At 39.7% G+C, this 16,217-nt stretch overlaps 1 protein-coding gene across 1 annotated transcript in view; it reads right to left on the bottom strand.

Moving 5' to 3' along the window:
• Positions 1–11,992, bottom strand: part of LOC107599307 (plexin-A2-like) — a gene marked incomplete at its 3' end in the record, with an annotated part of 81,422 nt that extends 69,430 nt beyond the window's left edge. Inside the window, exon 1 of the mRNA XM_016290862.1 lies at positions 11,632–11,992. The remainder of the gene's footprint in view (positions 1–11,631) is intronic.
• Positions 11,993–16,217: the final 4,225 nt, after the last annotated feature.

A 16,217-nucleotide genomic window follows, 5' to 3' on the forward strand; every position in this document is an offset into this window, starting at 1 on the left:
ATGCCGTAACCTGAGGTGTTTCTGCAAGTGTGTTCTTATCTAGGTGAAGATCTTTTGTTCTGAGAGAGAGCAAAGCAGAGTAGCCGCATGATTTGAAGCGTATTGACTCGGTGTGGAAAGCCTAAGGCCAGTTGGCTAGACAGAAGCACGAATCCACAAGAAGAACCCAGTCACGGCCGCACACTTAAGATACCTTGGGCTTCGTTTTACTGATCCAACATCAATGGAAAGACAATCAGAGACCTGCCTTTCATTCTAAGAAGGACAGGTGTGTGTGTCTCTGGTCATTAATGCAGACACGTTGGGCATCTGCCAAAGTCCTGCAAAGATCAGTAGGTGATGCAACAACCCAGATAAAGCTTGACAGAAGAGGGCATGGTTATATCGACACCGCAGCACCAACATACACGAACAAAACTCCACCCAACATCACGTACGCATGCACACATATGCTTGCTTGCAGCCACAAACACTTCTTTCCTCCACCCCACTGAGCAAACAAAGGGGGGAACAGAGGAACGAAGGAGGGACAGTGTTTAGGAGAGGTGGAAAGCTGTCTGCTACAAGCTGTTAATTGTCAGGCTGAAATTAAATGAGTAAACAAACAAACATTATAAAGCACATTCATTTTTAATTCAGGCTCTCACAAACCATACTGTTTTGCGGCATGCTTGCTTTCGAAAAATTCTTCAACAAAGCCTTCAATTTACAGAATCGTTCTGATGCATAATAATGACAGGCAGAGATCATGAAATATTTATCGCCTCCAGGAACAGCAGCTCTGCCTTTTTCGAGTCCGTTACATAACTGGAGTTTTTCCAAAACAGTTGATGTGGGACCAATGCAATGAGCATATAAGGTGGGTGGTTGAGCTCAGTTCACCTCTGTACTCTTGCCCGTGGCAATAAGCGCCGTCTTCAACTCAGCTGAAGGTTAGAAACTTCATCTCGAATGTGTTTGCAAGCAGTTAAGACGCCTCTGGTTACTGCCAAAAACTCACTAAACAATTCAACCTAAAAGCCTCTAAAGCGCTTGTGGTAATGAGAATGTTTCTGCAAAGTTGTATATTTTCAGAGTTCATCAGGCTGTTTTATCTAAAACGATTTTAGAACATTTGTTTTCTGACTAGATGACCATCAGGGTTGTGCGCCCTGGTGAAAATGTAATGTAATTCCTAAATCTGAACTGAATTTGAATTAACATCAGCAAAACAGCATGATATAAATTTGAATGCATAGAAGTAGAACTGAAATGAATGGAAGAAGTTTGATTAGTACTAATATTTGGTGCCAATTTTCAGTTCTGTATTTTGACCAATCCTGGCATCTGCCTATCAACTAACCAAAACAACACAACACATCAACACCTTAGCAACCACACAGAACACCCAAGCAACTATTTGATAGCAACCCATAGCAACCACCCAGGAACATCCTAGCAACCACAAAATCAACATGAAATGGCACTCAACACATTATCCTTCACTGATGCATACAAAATGACATATTATACAGTACAATGAAACAAGATAATCAATGAGAAAAAAATACATCAGTAATTGTTTATGTATCAGGAATTCTTGCAGAAAAAGAAACTAAAAACCTGTTTATTGGTTAACAGTAATTTACCTTGTAGAGTATCATGTAGAGTGAAAAACTGTAAATGGTTTACCATCGCATAACTGTACTGTAAAATCTGTGTTTTTTGAAGTGCAAAATATGTAATATACGTGCATAAGATTATATTCTATATAAATTACTTTGTCTCTCCTCATTTTCGTTATCAGTAATGTACTTAAGGGTTTTTTGTGTTACATTTAGGTCATGTTCATTGCATTATTTTAGGGCTGTGTGTTAACCTGAAGGTGTTTTGTTTTTGCTTGTTTTTGTACAGAGACCATGCTTAGTCTCTGTACGTGTATTGACTTATGTTGCTTGGTATATAATAAAATTATATCACTTTATTAGTTGTAAAACATACAGGTACCAATATGCCATAGTGTAATACCGGAACAATATATTATAATTTTTTTCAGTGTAATTTCAGAAACAGAGTACATTTCCTTGGAATAACATGCACCAATTAGTGGACAATCAGATCAGGAATGTGTATTAAGAAAGTAAATAGCATCCATTTTGGTTCATGTTGACTTCAAAGTTGAGGAAGGCCCCAGGAAATGGCCAACAGCTAGATAACCTGTGATCTGCTGAGCTTCCAGAATTCCTGATAGGAACTATCCAGAAAAGCTGGACTCAGATCAGTGCAAGAGCACCGTGCTGAGTAAACACCCAGCTGACACCATTACATCACAGTGACAGCGTGTCACGGATTCCACGCTTTCACTTCTTGTGTGGCAGGCATTAAACGGCATTAACCCATAATCCTAAACTCCTACTGATGCAGACTTGAGCCGCTATTCATTCACAGCAGAGAACCTGCCGAAACCACCCTTCCGTTATCCCTCCCTCTCTCTTGCCCCGTCCCTCCCCATCCCCCATCGGCAGGCAGTAGCTTCAGTGCAGTCATATTTAATCAACATCTCGGTCGAACAACACAGGGATCTGCTGTCCTCTGTTGAGACTCTCTGTGCTGTCACACTTGGGATAATTGTCTTAGATACCCTAATTCGACAGTCGCTCCCCTTAAATGCTCAAGAAAAGAAGCGTGGTTGACCTACATTGCTGTTGACCTGTGAATTTTACATGATGTCAACATTTGATTATTTATTTCCTGTGGTGTAATCCAAAAGACGAACGCTTACGTGCGTAATTGTGCTGCCTTTTCAACCTCAAATATGGAACGCTGAAGGGAAATATTGTTGAGGTCTGACACAGCAGAAATCATGCTATGACATCTCTGTTGTACTTTAGCAGGTCAAAAAAAGATACAGAAGCTGTTAGAAAACATGCTACAAGAATTTTTATGTACAACACACAAACAAATGATTCATTTGATAGGAGAGCTGACAAGCTGAGAAAGGAAAACAGTGATTGTTCATTGTTATCATGATTCCGGACAGATTTGTACATGCTCAAACAATCACGCTTCCCCCAAAGGTCAGATTTGTGGTCTTATCAAATTCTAGTGCACCCAATGACCTTGATGTTTTGAAATGACTCTATATTTTCCAGTTTCATTGTGACTATAGCCTTCGAAAAACAAGCTATCAAACAACAAGATAGCTAAGTGCTGTAGTCAGTATTCCTCAGAAAGAAAACCTTTAAGCTGTAACCTGTATTTTGGATCAATTATCCAAAATAGAGAAAAAATTACCACTGAAATGTTCAGGAACAAATGTAATACTGGGCATGATGGGTGTTCAGATTCTGTGGAAATCTGCATTTTTTTACGGGTGGGCCTTATCAATTAGGGCTGGGTAAAAAATATCGATATCTCTTTTTAATAAAAAAGCAGCAGCGCGAGGTGACCTGAACTGATCATCTCCACATTAATACCAGTTTCAGCACAAAATAATCAAGACTAAACATCCGAAGATAAGTTAAAAGAAAGAGTACAACTTTACAATCCGTATCCTGTCTCAAGTAATCGCTCAATCAGTGTTTCCTCGGCGCAAAGACGTCAATATAATGGCTTGTAAACAATGTCATGTAACGTCACATTTACCTCAGAAAAAAACATATTCGGTGACCATAATCTCATTTGTCAGCTAGAAAAATTAACTGTAGAGAGGAGCATTTTGCTAAATATATGCACCATATAATATATTCATTATAACTTTTACTGTTCTTCAATGTTCTTCAACGAACTGAAGTAGAAATATTATTATGTAATTGTAACTTATTTTATTATAAAAACGTCATTAAGTGTAATTTAAGCAGTTGTATAGCTTAAAAAAATCAGTCAGTTTTAACCTTCAATATTATAGTAATGTAGTACCAACTGACTCTCATGTATATTTTACAGCATTAGTTAAGAGATTATTTTTCCTTGAGAAAATTTGTCATGTACGGTACCTGATATATATATACAAAATAATCGATATTGAATCGAATCAAATGGAATTGGGAATCGAATCGCAAGCTTGTGAATGAGAATCGAATCGAATCGTTACAAAATAATCTATATTGAATCGAATCAAATGGAATTGGGAATCGAATCGCAAGCTTGTGAATGAGAATCGAATCGAATCGAATCGTGAAATTTGTGTCAAAACCTAGCCCTATTATCAATATTTCTTCTCTAAGTGAAGTATACATTTGAAATAACTAGCAAGAACTCAAGGAACCTTTGAATTCACTGTGGCTGCTAGTGCTACCCAAGCTAAAGTAAAGATTTCAAACAGAATGCTGAGCATAAGGGAGAACTTCTCAGTCCAGAATACTTTTCCCACTCTGAGTCGCTCCTTCGGTATGACCCTCTGTTCTCATTCGAAGTATGGATACTTCTTGTTTTCAAAGGAGCGTGTCCAAGACTCCTGGCACCAGCCGGGCCTTCTGTGAATGTGCTTGCACAAACCAGTTATGATCATGGGTACACAAAGATGGCATGTGTCATATTTTTTACTTTGAAAGTTGAGAGTTTCATCAACTTTCATCATCACTTTCAGTTTGTTTTTCTCTGTGCTGTGGAAAGTGTTTATCTACTTGAGATCCCTTTTCTCCTGCCTCTGTCTCTCTCTCTCTTTTCCGAGGAGCCCTGTTTGCTATCAGGCTCAGGAATGAATTTGGGAGGCTTATCGGAGCTCTTTTCCCAGCTGAGGCGGAGAGGATGTGTTAAGGCGTCTGCCTCCTGACAGGAAAGAGGAGCTATCTCTCCTGATAAGGCCATGGCTGACTTGAGAATTGTAACAAAGCAGACAGCATGGATGCAGGTGGGTACACGTCAGCGTACGTGCATAAGCCAAAAATCTCAGACAGGTAAAAGGAGGTTAAAAGCAATTATATTCACACAACAAAAGAATTATTCCCACCAGTGCACCACTCAGAGGCCGGAAAAGGTGTGATTTGAATGTGCATTGCTCTTGAATCAAGCAGAAAAGAAAAAGAGAATTAGAAAGAACATCAATGCAACACTGAAACGACAACTTCAAAACAAGGACTACAACCTCCAGTCAACAGGGGGCAGTGTGCATATCCACAGAACATGAACCTTGGGTAACACTTGTCTACCTGCCCATGGCCTTTCTTTCGTCTGAGGGATACAACAAATGTCTCAGCATTTTATTTTGTCAGTACAATAAAACAAATTGGTTTGAACCCCATTGACTTTCATTCTATATACAAAACAGTTCTGCAGAGGAAAGAAAGTCATAACTTTGGAATCACGTAAGGGAGAGAAAATTATTTTTGAGTGCACTGCCCTTTAAAAAAACGAAGTATCAAATATTATTACATTATTATTACATTGTCAGTTAGCTAACACTTGTCAATCAAAAGGATTCACTGAATGGTAATTACACAGCCAGTGACCATTCCAATAAACAAGACAAGTAAGCAAGAATTCCAATACTGATAGGATGCAGTTCTATCACACACAAATTACGGACTGTAAAAAATGGAATCTCAAGTACGGGTTTAGCAAACACAACATGAGGGGTTGTGGTTAAGGGAGGGAAATCATTAGCGGTTTGTGGAAGGCACAAAAGGCTTGCGTAAGCATACCGTGCCTCCTTTTAGATGCTGTGTATAAAAAAGGTTTAACATACTGATTTGATGTTACTATACAATCAGCCTACAATTCACTGACAAACAAACAGAAGCACTATAGTATAGTCCATACATTATTACTGTTATCGCCGAAATGGGATGTCTTCACATGCTGTGAAATATGGCATGCAGGTGGCGGGAAGGATTATATACATGAGAGAATTATAGAGTCTTAGAGTAGTACCACAATGAGTGAACCTCGAATGCGCGAGGAACCTGTTGTGCGTAAGCTGCTAATGTGTTCCACGCAGAAGACAGATTGAGGCACTGAAGAATGGCTGTCCTATAGAAGTGTGTCATGAAGGCAATTCCATTAACATCTTAATAAAAGCAGCCCGGGCCCCAAGAGAGCCTGGAGGCTCTGACTAACGCTTTCAGTCAATGGCTTGGGATGAAAAAGTAACAGAGGGCCGATACAGTGCAGGAACTTCGTGGCAGCATTTTTCAGGGACCGTTACTCTTCCCAAAGGACCGGCCTCCAAGTTTGTATGCTCCCCATCATGGTCCACTTTCTCCATTCCCTTTGCTGTTTTCATTTACTGTTCTTCCTTCCATCTGCTGGATTGAAGATCTAAACAAAAGCTTTTGTTTTCTGCAAGCTGGCGGCGGCTACAGGGGGAGAGAAGGAGAAGGGGAGTGCTGGGTTTAACTGGAGAACTCTTGCCTATTATGACCAGGCACACGGCAACATGTGTCTTGCTCTCTCTCGATCGCTCTCTCTCCCACTCCACACACACAAAGTCTTTTCTCTGTGTTCCTCAAGTGCTTTCTTTCTGGCCAAATTCTCAAGAGGCAAAACTCAATCATGAAGGCCGGATAAAACTAAGCACAGACACGGCCCAAACATCCAAAAAGCCCCAGCCATCCCAAACCAAAGCATCTCACATAATAACAACTAGCCATAAAACCATGCTCACCCCGTTACCCTCAAAAAGTTCTCTCTCTTTGAGAACAGCATGCATTTATTGGCCCACTCATTAAAAGGCAGTGGAGGGTCTGAGTTTGTATTGGAGAAATGGGAGGCAATTGATTTTTGTGTCTGTGTTTTGAGCTGCTCATATGAAAGCACTATTTCAGATAGTCAAAAGCAAAAATGGTCTCAACAAGCTACTAGTAGCAATATCAGTTTTTGCAGATGATCACGGCGCAAAAAAAAACAGAGTACAAGTGCCTTAAGGTTCTCTAAATATAACTTTTTACAGTAGGAGTGTTGTGGCATAAAATGACGTTAGCTCTAAAGTACAATTCACCCAAAAATGAAAATTCTGTCATCATTTATTCACCCTTATGTCATTCCTTATGCCTTTTGTTGTTCTGTGGAATACAGAAGCAGATATTTCAGAATAATGTCATAATGCTTGTATGAATGACAGTTAAGAGGGTCCAAAGTTATTTTAGACTCCATTGTCACTGTATGGACAAAAACAGCCTTTCATGTTTTACAGAAAAAAACTAAGTAATACAGGTTTGGAATGACACAAGGATGAATAAATAATTTTGTAGCGAAAACACCACTTTTGCTTAGGGAGAGTGACATAGACAACAGATCTTATGGCAAACATGTGTTTGCATTCTTAATAAAATGTTGCATAAAACTGGCAGCGTGCTCAGAATGACTGGCACCTGCGCATGTTTGACTCGTCTGATTCTCTTGCCCACACTCTGGAGCTGCAAATGCATCAACACCCACAATTCTCTCCCTGGCACCTTCCAAGCGAGAGTCTGTCAACCAACTGTTCAAGGGTAATTAGCTGCAGCAGAAAACACAGGTCTAATTACAGTGTTGCCAAACGCCGGGTCACCGTATCAACCCCATGCCTAATCCACCAATGCTGAAAACAAATTATCACAACAGGTTGTTTATGTACGAAGTACGAAGACAGACAGAGAAGCCGGGCAGCTGGAGCTAACTATTTGGAAGACCAGTGCACACCATTTTCTACTTACAGTGAATCTGCATCCTGCTTCCAAACATCAATGCCACAGGATAATTGTAATCGTCACCACATCTGGCTCCACTTTGGTACACTTGGATGCATGTATGCGTACACCGAAAACACGCTTTAAGCCAGCAATAAAGGTCAAGAGTGATAGCGATCTTTGTTATGACAGATCAGATGGATGGTAGAGAGACATAGATAAACAGTCGAGAGGCAACGCTGCAAAAGAGAATGCAAGATCAATGCGTTAAAACAAACAAACGTTGGATACACACACTAACACATGAGACTAGCATAAAGGAAGCAGATGAACTCACTCGACAAGAGCCCATCCTGCAGGGCATAAGCGTGCAAGAGTCTGTCTGTGTGCACGAGTGGTGGGGGGACGGTGGTAAGGCCTGCACTGCAAACGCAGCCCTCTGAATGCATTTGTACTGTTCACTCATTAAGAAATAGGTCAAGGATTCCGCCTGCATGCATCGCAACTTGTCAAATTCTCTTAAGCTAAACGGTGCAAGCCCGTATGCCATCACGACACTGGTGACACAGCATGCAACTAAAACAAGCACGGTCTTATGTGTGACCCACCAACCTCAAAAGCCCCTCTGTCTGTGGGTTAACCACTCTGGAACCCTGGGTAGTTTCGGACATTGTGGTTTGTTGCTGCAACGTACTCATCAATAGGTGGCGCTACTGAGCTACGTAGGCCTACTCGAAGGTTGCTGGGGGGATTGTTTGTGACTTTCCATCAAGTACTCATCTCAACATTCAGTCAAAGCCAGAGACCAAGGAGCTGTTCTGCAAACACTAGATGCCTGGTGGACAATGGGAGGCATCGCAACTTGTCAAATTCTCTTAAGCTAAACGGTGCAAGCCCGTATGCCATCATGATGCTGGTGACACAGCATGCAACTAAAACAAGCACGGTCTTATGTGTGACCCACCAACCTCAAAAGCCCCTCTGTCTGTGGCAGGGCTCGACGCTTACTTTTCTTTTTAGGAGCACTTGTGCTCCTAACTTAAAAAATTTAGGAGGTTTGTTGCTGCAACGTACTCATCAATAGGTGGCGCTACTGAGCTACGTAGGCCTACTCGAAGGTTGCTGGGGGGATTGTTTGTGACTTTCCATCAAGTACTCATCTCAACATTCAGTCAAAGCCAGAGACCAAGGAGCTGTTCTGCAAACACTAGATGCCTGGTGGACAATGGGAGAGATGAGTGATGAGATAGCACATACTTTAGGATCTTTACATTGCCGTTTTCACAGCTGCAGAGTCTCGTCTGAATGAACTGATAAGGTAATATCGCTGACCTCAAAGTCCGAGCCAAGAAGATACAAGCACATATCCAAATTGGCCCCTAAACTAACACACTCGAGCACAGCATTTAACTGGGGCAAGGAGGATAAGCACTCAGCATGGGTCTCTTGTGGCCACCCCATTCAGAATCGACCCTCAGTTTCCTTTTAAACGTATGCATCTATCTGAGAGCCAACGGCTAAAAAGAGAGGAACAAACCGCTTTTAAGCACATAATACCCTCCAATTACCCTTCAGGAAACGCTTAATGCACCTGACTGACATAATCAAATCAATAGTATGCAGCGCTATGTAAAAATGCTAGAGGCTTTTTGACAATCAGAGCAAACACACAAATCCAATTTAGGAAGATCATGCTGTGAGATAAGGAAAAGACGGCCCTTGATTTACTTTACGATTCTGACCAAACCGCATGGAGCCTGCGAGGTAAGGGAAAGGAGGAAGCAGGTAAAGTTGATGGGTGTGCACCCAGTGGAGACTTGTCCTCTCGGCTTTGTGTAGTTAACCTTATTGATTAAAGAGCCTGTGATCTAGAGATGCTCTACAGCTTTCTCTGCCTCTCAACGCCTCATCAAAGAGAACACACTACAAAGCCACATAGTGAGCAGAATGCAACGTACAGAATGTAATCATACTTTGCCATACACAGGGGAGTCAAACCTACATAAGTGACACTTATTGCTTTCTGATGAGCAATGTTTAAACCATTGGTGTATAGGACACTACGGGGCGGCCTTCATGGCAGTATAAACCAATTATACTAAAGTTACATTTGCCAATAAATGCTTTTTAGAGTCAGCATAAACTACACCGGAATCATAATCACATGAAACAATGTATCAAAAGCTTGTTCATTATTATAAATTAACATTGCATACCGGACCAAATACACAATGCATGCTGATTAACAAAGGAGCAGCACTGAAAAAGTTGAAAAAATTACTAAATTGGCAAAAAATAACATAACTTGTGCATGACATCACGATGGGAACCCATGGCTTAAGAACTGCCACGGAATTAAATGTGAAATATGAAGTAAAATTCAGACATCTAAATGACTTTATGGGGTTACAACTGAATTGGACAATCAGACAGTCAAATATGCAGTCCCAATGAAAGTGTCATAAAACAAAAGCTGAGTGAAGAGTGATTTTTTTTAAATTCTGTATAGTTATCCAACAGTCAGCTAGCCTATCTTAAAGATCTTATAAACAAAACACTTTTGTAATTAGGCCTATATTTGTGATATGTAAACGTACCGTCCGATACTGATCTTACAGGAAGGCGCTCGAGCGGTCTACTGTTGCTATGGTTACCTCCGCGGGCGAACGCGATTTCTGTGAGCGTCTATTTAACGCACCAACGAACTTGTAACCTAACTTTTGTGGTTACTAAAAGATTGTTTGCAAACGCAGTCGAAACATACCGAAATACAAACGTTTAAGACTTCCTCTGGGGTTTATCTGCTTCATTTTTTCATCTCAAATGAAATGTGGATACAATTTTAATCTAAACTGGGTTAATGTCGTCCTTTATCCACTAGCAACGCGCTCTTTCGGTTCGTGAATGAACCGTTTTTCACCCTGCCGACACGCCGTCTCAGGTCAACCCGCTGTTTCGCTTCAAGACGGAGATAAAAACGATGATGTGAAGAGGTCACGCTCGAGATGGATTCACCTCATCTTCCTCACTGAAAGCGCCGTTTGATTGTGTTAGTCAGACCGATTAATATCATCCCTGTCCTTCATAGCAGATGCCAGTGATTCTCATGCAAATGCTGGCCGATTTTCTACTTAAAGAAACATTTATTTTCTTTAGAGCCGATGTCAGAGCCGTGTGTGAGGGGAAATGAAGATTTGTGAGTGCAACAGTCCACATGAACAGAGCGGAGTTTGAGGTAGAAGAGCTGAATTATGACCACTCCGCAACAACCAGTTTCACATTCTGAACGTGTATCATTTTCTTTGACAGAGTCCCACAAAACTGAATATATGATGGGGTTAGTCGTACATTAAACGGACTCAGTAGATTCAGATTCAGTAGACGAAAATTCAAGAAGATAGCAAGGAGAGCGAAAAGTGAAGCGTGTGAGGTAACGTTAGGCTATTCACTTTAAATGAGCGTCAATTAAATCCATAAAATAAAGTTAATTGGATTATGAAAGCGCATATAGGCTACATGAGGAAGATTCATGACCAACATTCCTATTTGCATGTTTTCTCGCTAACGTGAGAATAATTTACAAACATTTACATTTTATTTCCGATTCTGATCTCTTATATTGTGTGGGGAAAAATACAAGGAACGCAAAATCTAAATTCATTCAAACTAATATAGGTGCACAATCATTAGGCTACCACTTACGGCTCGCATATTAAATAAAAAAAGTTGAAACGTGACATTGAGGATAAGGTTATCTGTGTCTAAAGTGAATAGGCTACGATGTTTAGAGTGGCCAACATCATCAAAAGCAAATATTTATACATAAAGCAAAACTACCAAATTAAATCCCATTATCCTAACCAAACTGCTCGTAAGCCACGACTTCTTTGCGATTCATGAGAAATGTCAGTCCTATAACATTATCTCATTTCTCTATGCTTTCCTCTAACACACCGCACGGAACACATTAGTATTCGTGGCCACATCTCGCACGTAAAGCATCTCTGGGCTGAAATGAATTCACGAAGCCCGTTTGTCCACTCACCTGCAATCCAGAAGAAAGCTGAGGATGGTAGCTAATGTTCAGTTAAAAGCTGTCTCTGCGTTCAGCTCAGTTTTGACAGATAGATCCACATAGATCCGCCTCAAAGAGAGCACCTTCAAAAAAAAAAAAATTCTCTCACAATTCCTCGATTTCTTGTATGCAAGACGATGAATGAACGGTCGCCTCGCGGCTTCGGGTAACTGATCTATGCAGCAAAATTCAACGCTTCATCTGTCGATGCCGGAGGATGGTCATTCACAAGCGCATATGCCAAGTGCACGGCACATTCCCCCAGTCCTCTGACACTGACAGTGGCTTGACATCACGCTTTTTCATCAGCAGCTCTCCGATAGACCGTCATGCACGCGCTCATTGCTCTTCTGTGAAGGTTTTACGCGAGACTGGCACAGACATCGAAGCCCAGCAGCGTTACAGTAGCAGCGCGTTTAAACCCAGCCCCCTGTGCTAGCACTCACTTTCTGCTCTATTTGCATGTCGCACGTTTCAGCCGTTTCATGCACTGAACGATGTTCATTTTTTATTTTATTTTTTTTACAAATGCACAACCGAGGTGATTAGAAATGTACATTTGCATATTTAGCTTTTGAATAATTAATTTATTACCTGTGAAATACTTCTCAACTTATACTGTGCTCGCTGCATAGTGCAATACAGTCTGTAGGCTATACTGTGTAGACATTATATGGCACAGCAGTTTCTTTGAAGGATTATCTATCTAGCTGCAACGTCAGTTGGAGATTATTTGTTTAACAATAATAATAAAAGTTGTTCACAATAAACACACGCATTTGTGTGCAATCACTTTTTGCACTGCATAAAACGTGCAAATGTCAAAGAAGAATTCCGTGGCAAAATCACATAAAACATAACAAAGATACATTTTCTAAATTTAACCTTTAAGCTTTTTCAGAAACAACAAAGATCTTATGAAAGGATGTTATATGAAGTTCACGTGCTTAGCGCTATGACCATTCTATGTATATAATTAGCTTTTTTTTTTTTCAGTGAAGACAAGACTCCCTCATGATATGTAAAATCCATTTACAAGTAAATCTGATTTTATTGTCCTTTATTTTACAACCAGCTGCAAATTACTAGTCCAGTAGTAATTTTGCTAGACAGTGCCATCTTTGGACAGAAGTATGCACTTACCCCATCTAAATCTAATCAACAGGGACTTTGCATCCTTTCAAACAGGGTATAATTTCATTTTATTGGAACAATTATGGGTCCACAAAATATTACCTTTCAAAATAATGGGGGGGAAACGATTAACTACACTGTGTATTAAATAAACAATTATTTAAAAATGTATGATTACAAAAGATTTGATTGTTTATTAACCAAAATAACAAATGTATTAAATCTCTGGATGACATTTAAAGTAAACAGTCAGAATCTGCAATTTTCTTCTTAGAATGAAAAAGAGCTTAATATTATATAAACTTACACATAACTTTCTCCATCTTTGGAAAAAGAAAAGGAAAACTGATACATCCAGTAATAATCTTTGATAGTTAAAGCCTTTTGCAGTTTTGCACAGACAGGGAGAGAAAGAATATTGCCGTGCTTAATTTTACATGGATATGCTTGTTTAGCCACAATAATCATGCGTGTCCTTTCTTTTGTGGATTATTTCTGTTATAAATCGTTTACTGGACTACTGGAATGTTTACTGGACTACTTTAATTATAGCATTCTATTAATAGAATTATTATTATTAATTATTTTATTATGAATAGATAAAAAATATATATTTCTATGTAAAAGATCTGCATAGTCACAAATCACTAGCTATTCTTGAATGTTAGCTATTTTTGTCTGTGCTGGTGTTCATTTCGGATACAGTGTGAATGAGGAGAGTGTTTCATTCAGATCAAGGTAAGCGCTTGATTCTGTGAGCCAAATTTTGCTTCATAATGGTCAGTGCAGCAACTTTCCAAAAAGAAACTTGCATCATCACAAGAGTTTTCCTTGAGCAGTTTTCCTTGATTTCCTTCCAGAGGAATTTAAGGCTAAAACTTGTGTTTCATCTAATATGAAATATTTTCCAGCATCGCAGAGCCATATAAACCCAACAAATGATATTTGGCTGTCAGAGAGGATTAGTGGGCCATTAATAGCCTCTTTCTACCGTAAACGAGATATTGCATCATCAATTCCTTTTTACAGGCTACATCAATCTTTTCCTCATTCTTTTTAGTTTATGGAGGGAAAAAATATTCTCAGATCTGACAGCAGGGAAAGTTGCTGGAGGTTATAGAATAACCACAGCGAGACGCTGCAGAATTTTGTCACATCTCCCAGCTGCACATCTGTCACTGAATCTTTTAAAGTGGCATTCTACAATCGATAGTTTGATCGGTTAGCTAAAACAGAAATGGATTACACATTGGCCTGTCTTCTGCATCTTTGTACTTAAAAGGGGACATTGAGAGAGAACTTATTCCATGATCCATCAATAATTTAGAGTGGGGAAAGAACTGGTGGCAGCCATCAAAAGTATTGCAAAACTGTGTAGCGTCTGGACCACTCAAACACACAATATATATTTTGTTAGCTAGATTTAACAAATACTCTGTAACACCCCAGGAAGCCGAACAGGCCCCTGGTTATTTACGACCTCCTGGAATTTAGGTGAAGAAAATCGCTTCCTTGCCCATAAGGAAAATCCACAAGGAAAGGACTTTTCTTTGCTAATTAATTAATAGGAAAACCTTTCTTTGAATGAACACACATGATCCTTCAGGTCATTGGGTATATTATTGTCATCGTGTATTTTGTCTTTGAAATTGTATACTGTTATGCAGGCTTATAATCGAAACACACTCCTGTCAGCTTACATATATATAATTCTACCATGTTTAGTCTCTATGAATTCGTATTCGGATGATCTAATTGAGAGTGTATATTGTATGTTTACACCTACGCAACATATTAGTGTTCTAAGAGTCTTTAGTAATTTTTATCCAAGTTTCATATGCAAATTACCATGCTTTCAAACAAAGGGCCATAAAAATGCCCCAGTATCAGTAGAGGTGTGAATCTTTGCAGGCTTTAAAGGCCGCACTTCATGTGACCCACCCATGTCAGTGGTTTGTTTGAAGTCTGAGAGGATGTGAGAAAAACGCTCCCGGAAACCCTAAGCTCGTGCCAGGCCTCGGCCTTGTCCTTTCATTTCACCAAGATTCTCTGACTCAAACTGGTTCTTTCTCATCAACCAACTTCAGCAAGATCTTGGGCCTTAATTAAGATTGCATCAGGAATGTATTTTCAGACAGACGAGACTTGCAAGTATCAAACTTAGTCTTATTAATTGATATATTAGGTATCAGTTGCACCTTTTTACCAAGGTGTGTTTGAACTAAGAATCTGACGTTTCCCTCAGGTGTAGATCTGCTGAATATGCAAATGGTTCCATAAATGTAATTCCTTATGTCTCTTTCTGTACTGAGTTAAGCTTTAACCCTTTCCTTTACCAACTGTATGCGTGTGTGTGTGTGTGTATGTGTATGTTAGACCAGTTTATGTGTTTATGTAGGATGCTAGACCAGTTTATGTGTTTATGTAGGATGCTAGACCAGTTTATGTGTTTATGTAGGATGCTAGACCAGTTTATGTGTTTATGTAGGATGCTAGACCAGTTTATGTGTTTATGTAGGATGCTAGACCAGTTTATGTGTTTATGTAGGATGCTAGACCAGTTTATGTGTTTATGTAGGATGCTAGACCAGTTTATGTGTTTATGTAGGATGTTAGACCAGTTTATGTGTTTATGTAGTATGTTAGACTAGTTTAAGTGTTTATGTAGTTAATAAAACCTTACTTGTATCACACTTGACGTGGTTCATTGTTTGCTTATAACTGGAGTCACTTAATCATGCAGATTTATGCTACAGCCCTAGGCGATATATTGCGTCACCAAAAATGATTGAGGTCATGTACATATATGTACGTATATTGCGCGACAAGTCGATATATTTATTATTGCGACAGGCCTAACTGACGTAGATTTACAGAAAATTACTGCAGTTTGGCAAAAAAATCATTTTACGTCCTTATTCCTAACTCTTTAAGCTTTAAGTTACATTTCAAATGACAAGGGATCAACTTATAATCATGTTTATATGAATTATCCTGTGAACTTATTCTCTCAAATGGCCTGGGTATGCGGAGCATTCGCAGTTTATATGGACGGAACGCCACTGATGTATTTGCAACAACATGATAGTGAGTAACAGCATGTCAGAATTTGTATGTCAACTCTTCCTTTAAGAGGACATTTAGCATCGATCTATGTGTTCTGAAGAAACAGTTACGTCTACTCAGTCTCCATTCTGCAATTGTCAGAGGCCCGTCTGAACTGTTCACCTCTGCTTCAACATTTCTGAGCCTCTAACGTGTTTCCATGGCTAAATCATGTTTTTGTACCCATCTGATCAGTAAAGAAAGACCCTCATGCTCGACAGAGAACAAACATCATGAAAACGCTTCGATATGATGCCCTCTGGGGACCTTCAGTTACTTCTTCAGAAAATAAAATTCAGTTCTCCGTCTCTGTTGTG

The sequence above is a fragment of the Sinocyclocheilus grahami genome, unplaced genomic scaffold (assembly GCF_001515645.1).
Source record: "Sinocyclocheilus grahami isolate Dianchi unplaced genomic scaffold, SAMN03320097.WGS_v1.1 scaffold13.1, whole genome shotgun sequence".
NCBI classification, from domain to species: Eukaryota; Metazoa; Chordata; class Actinopteri; order Cypriniformes; family Cyprinidae; genus Sinocyclocheilus; species Sinocyclocheilus grahami.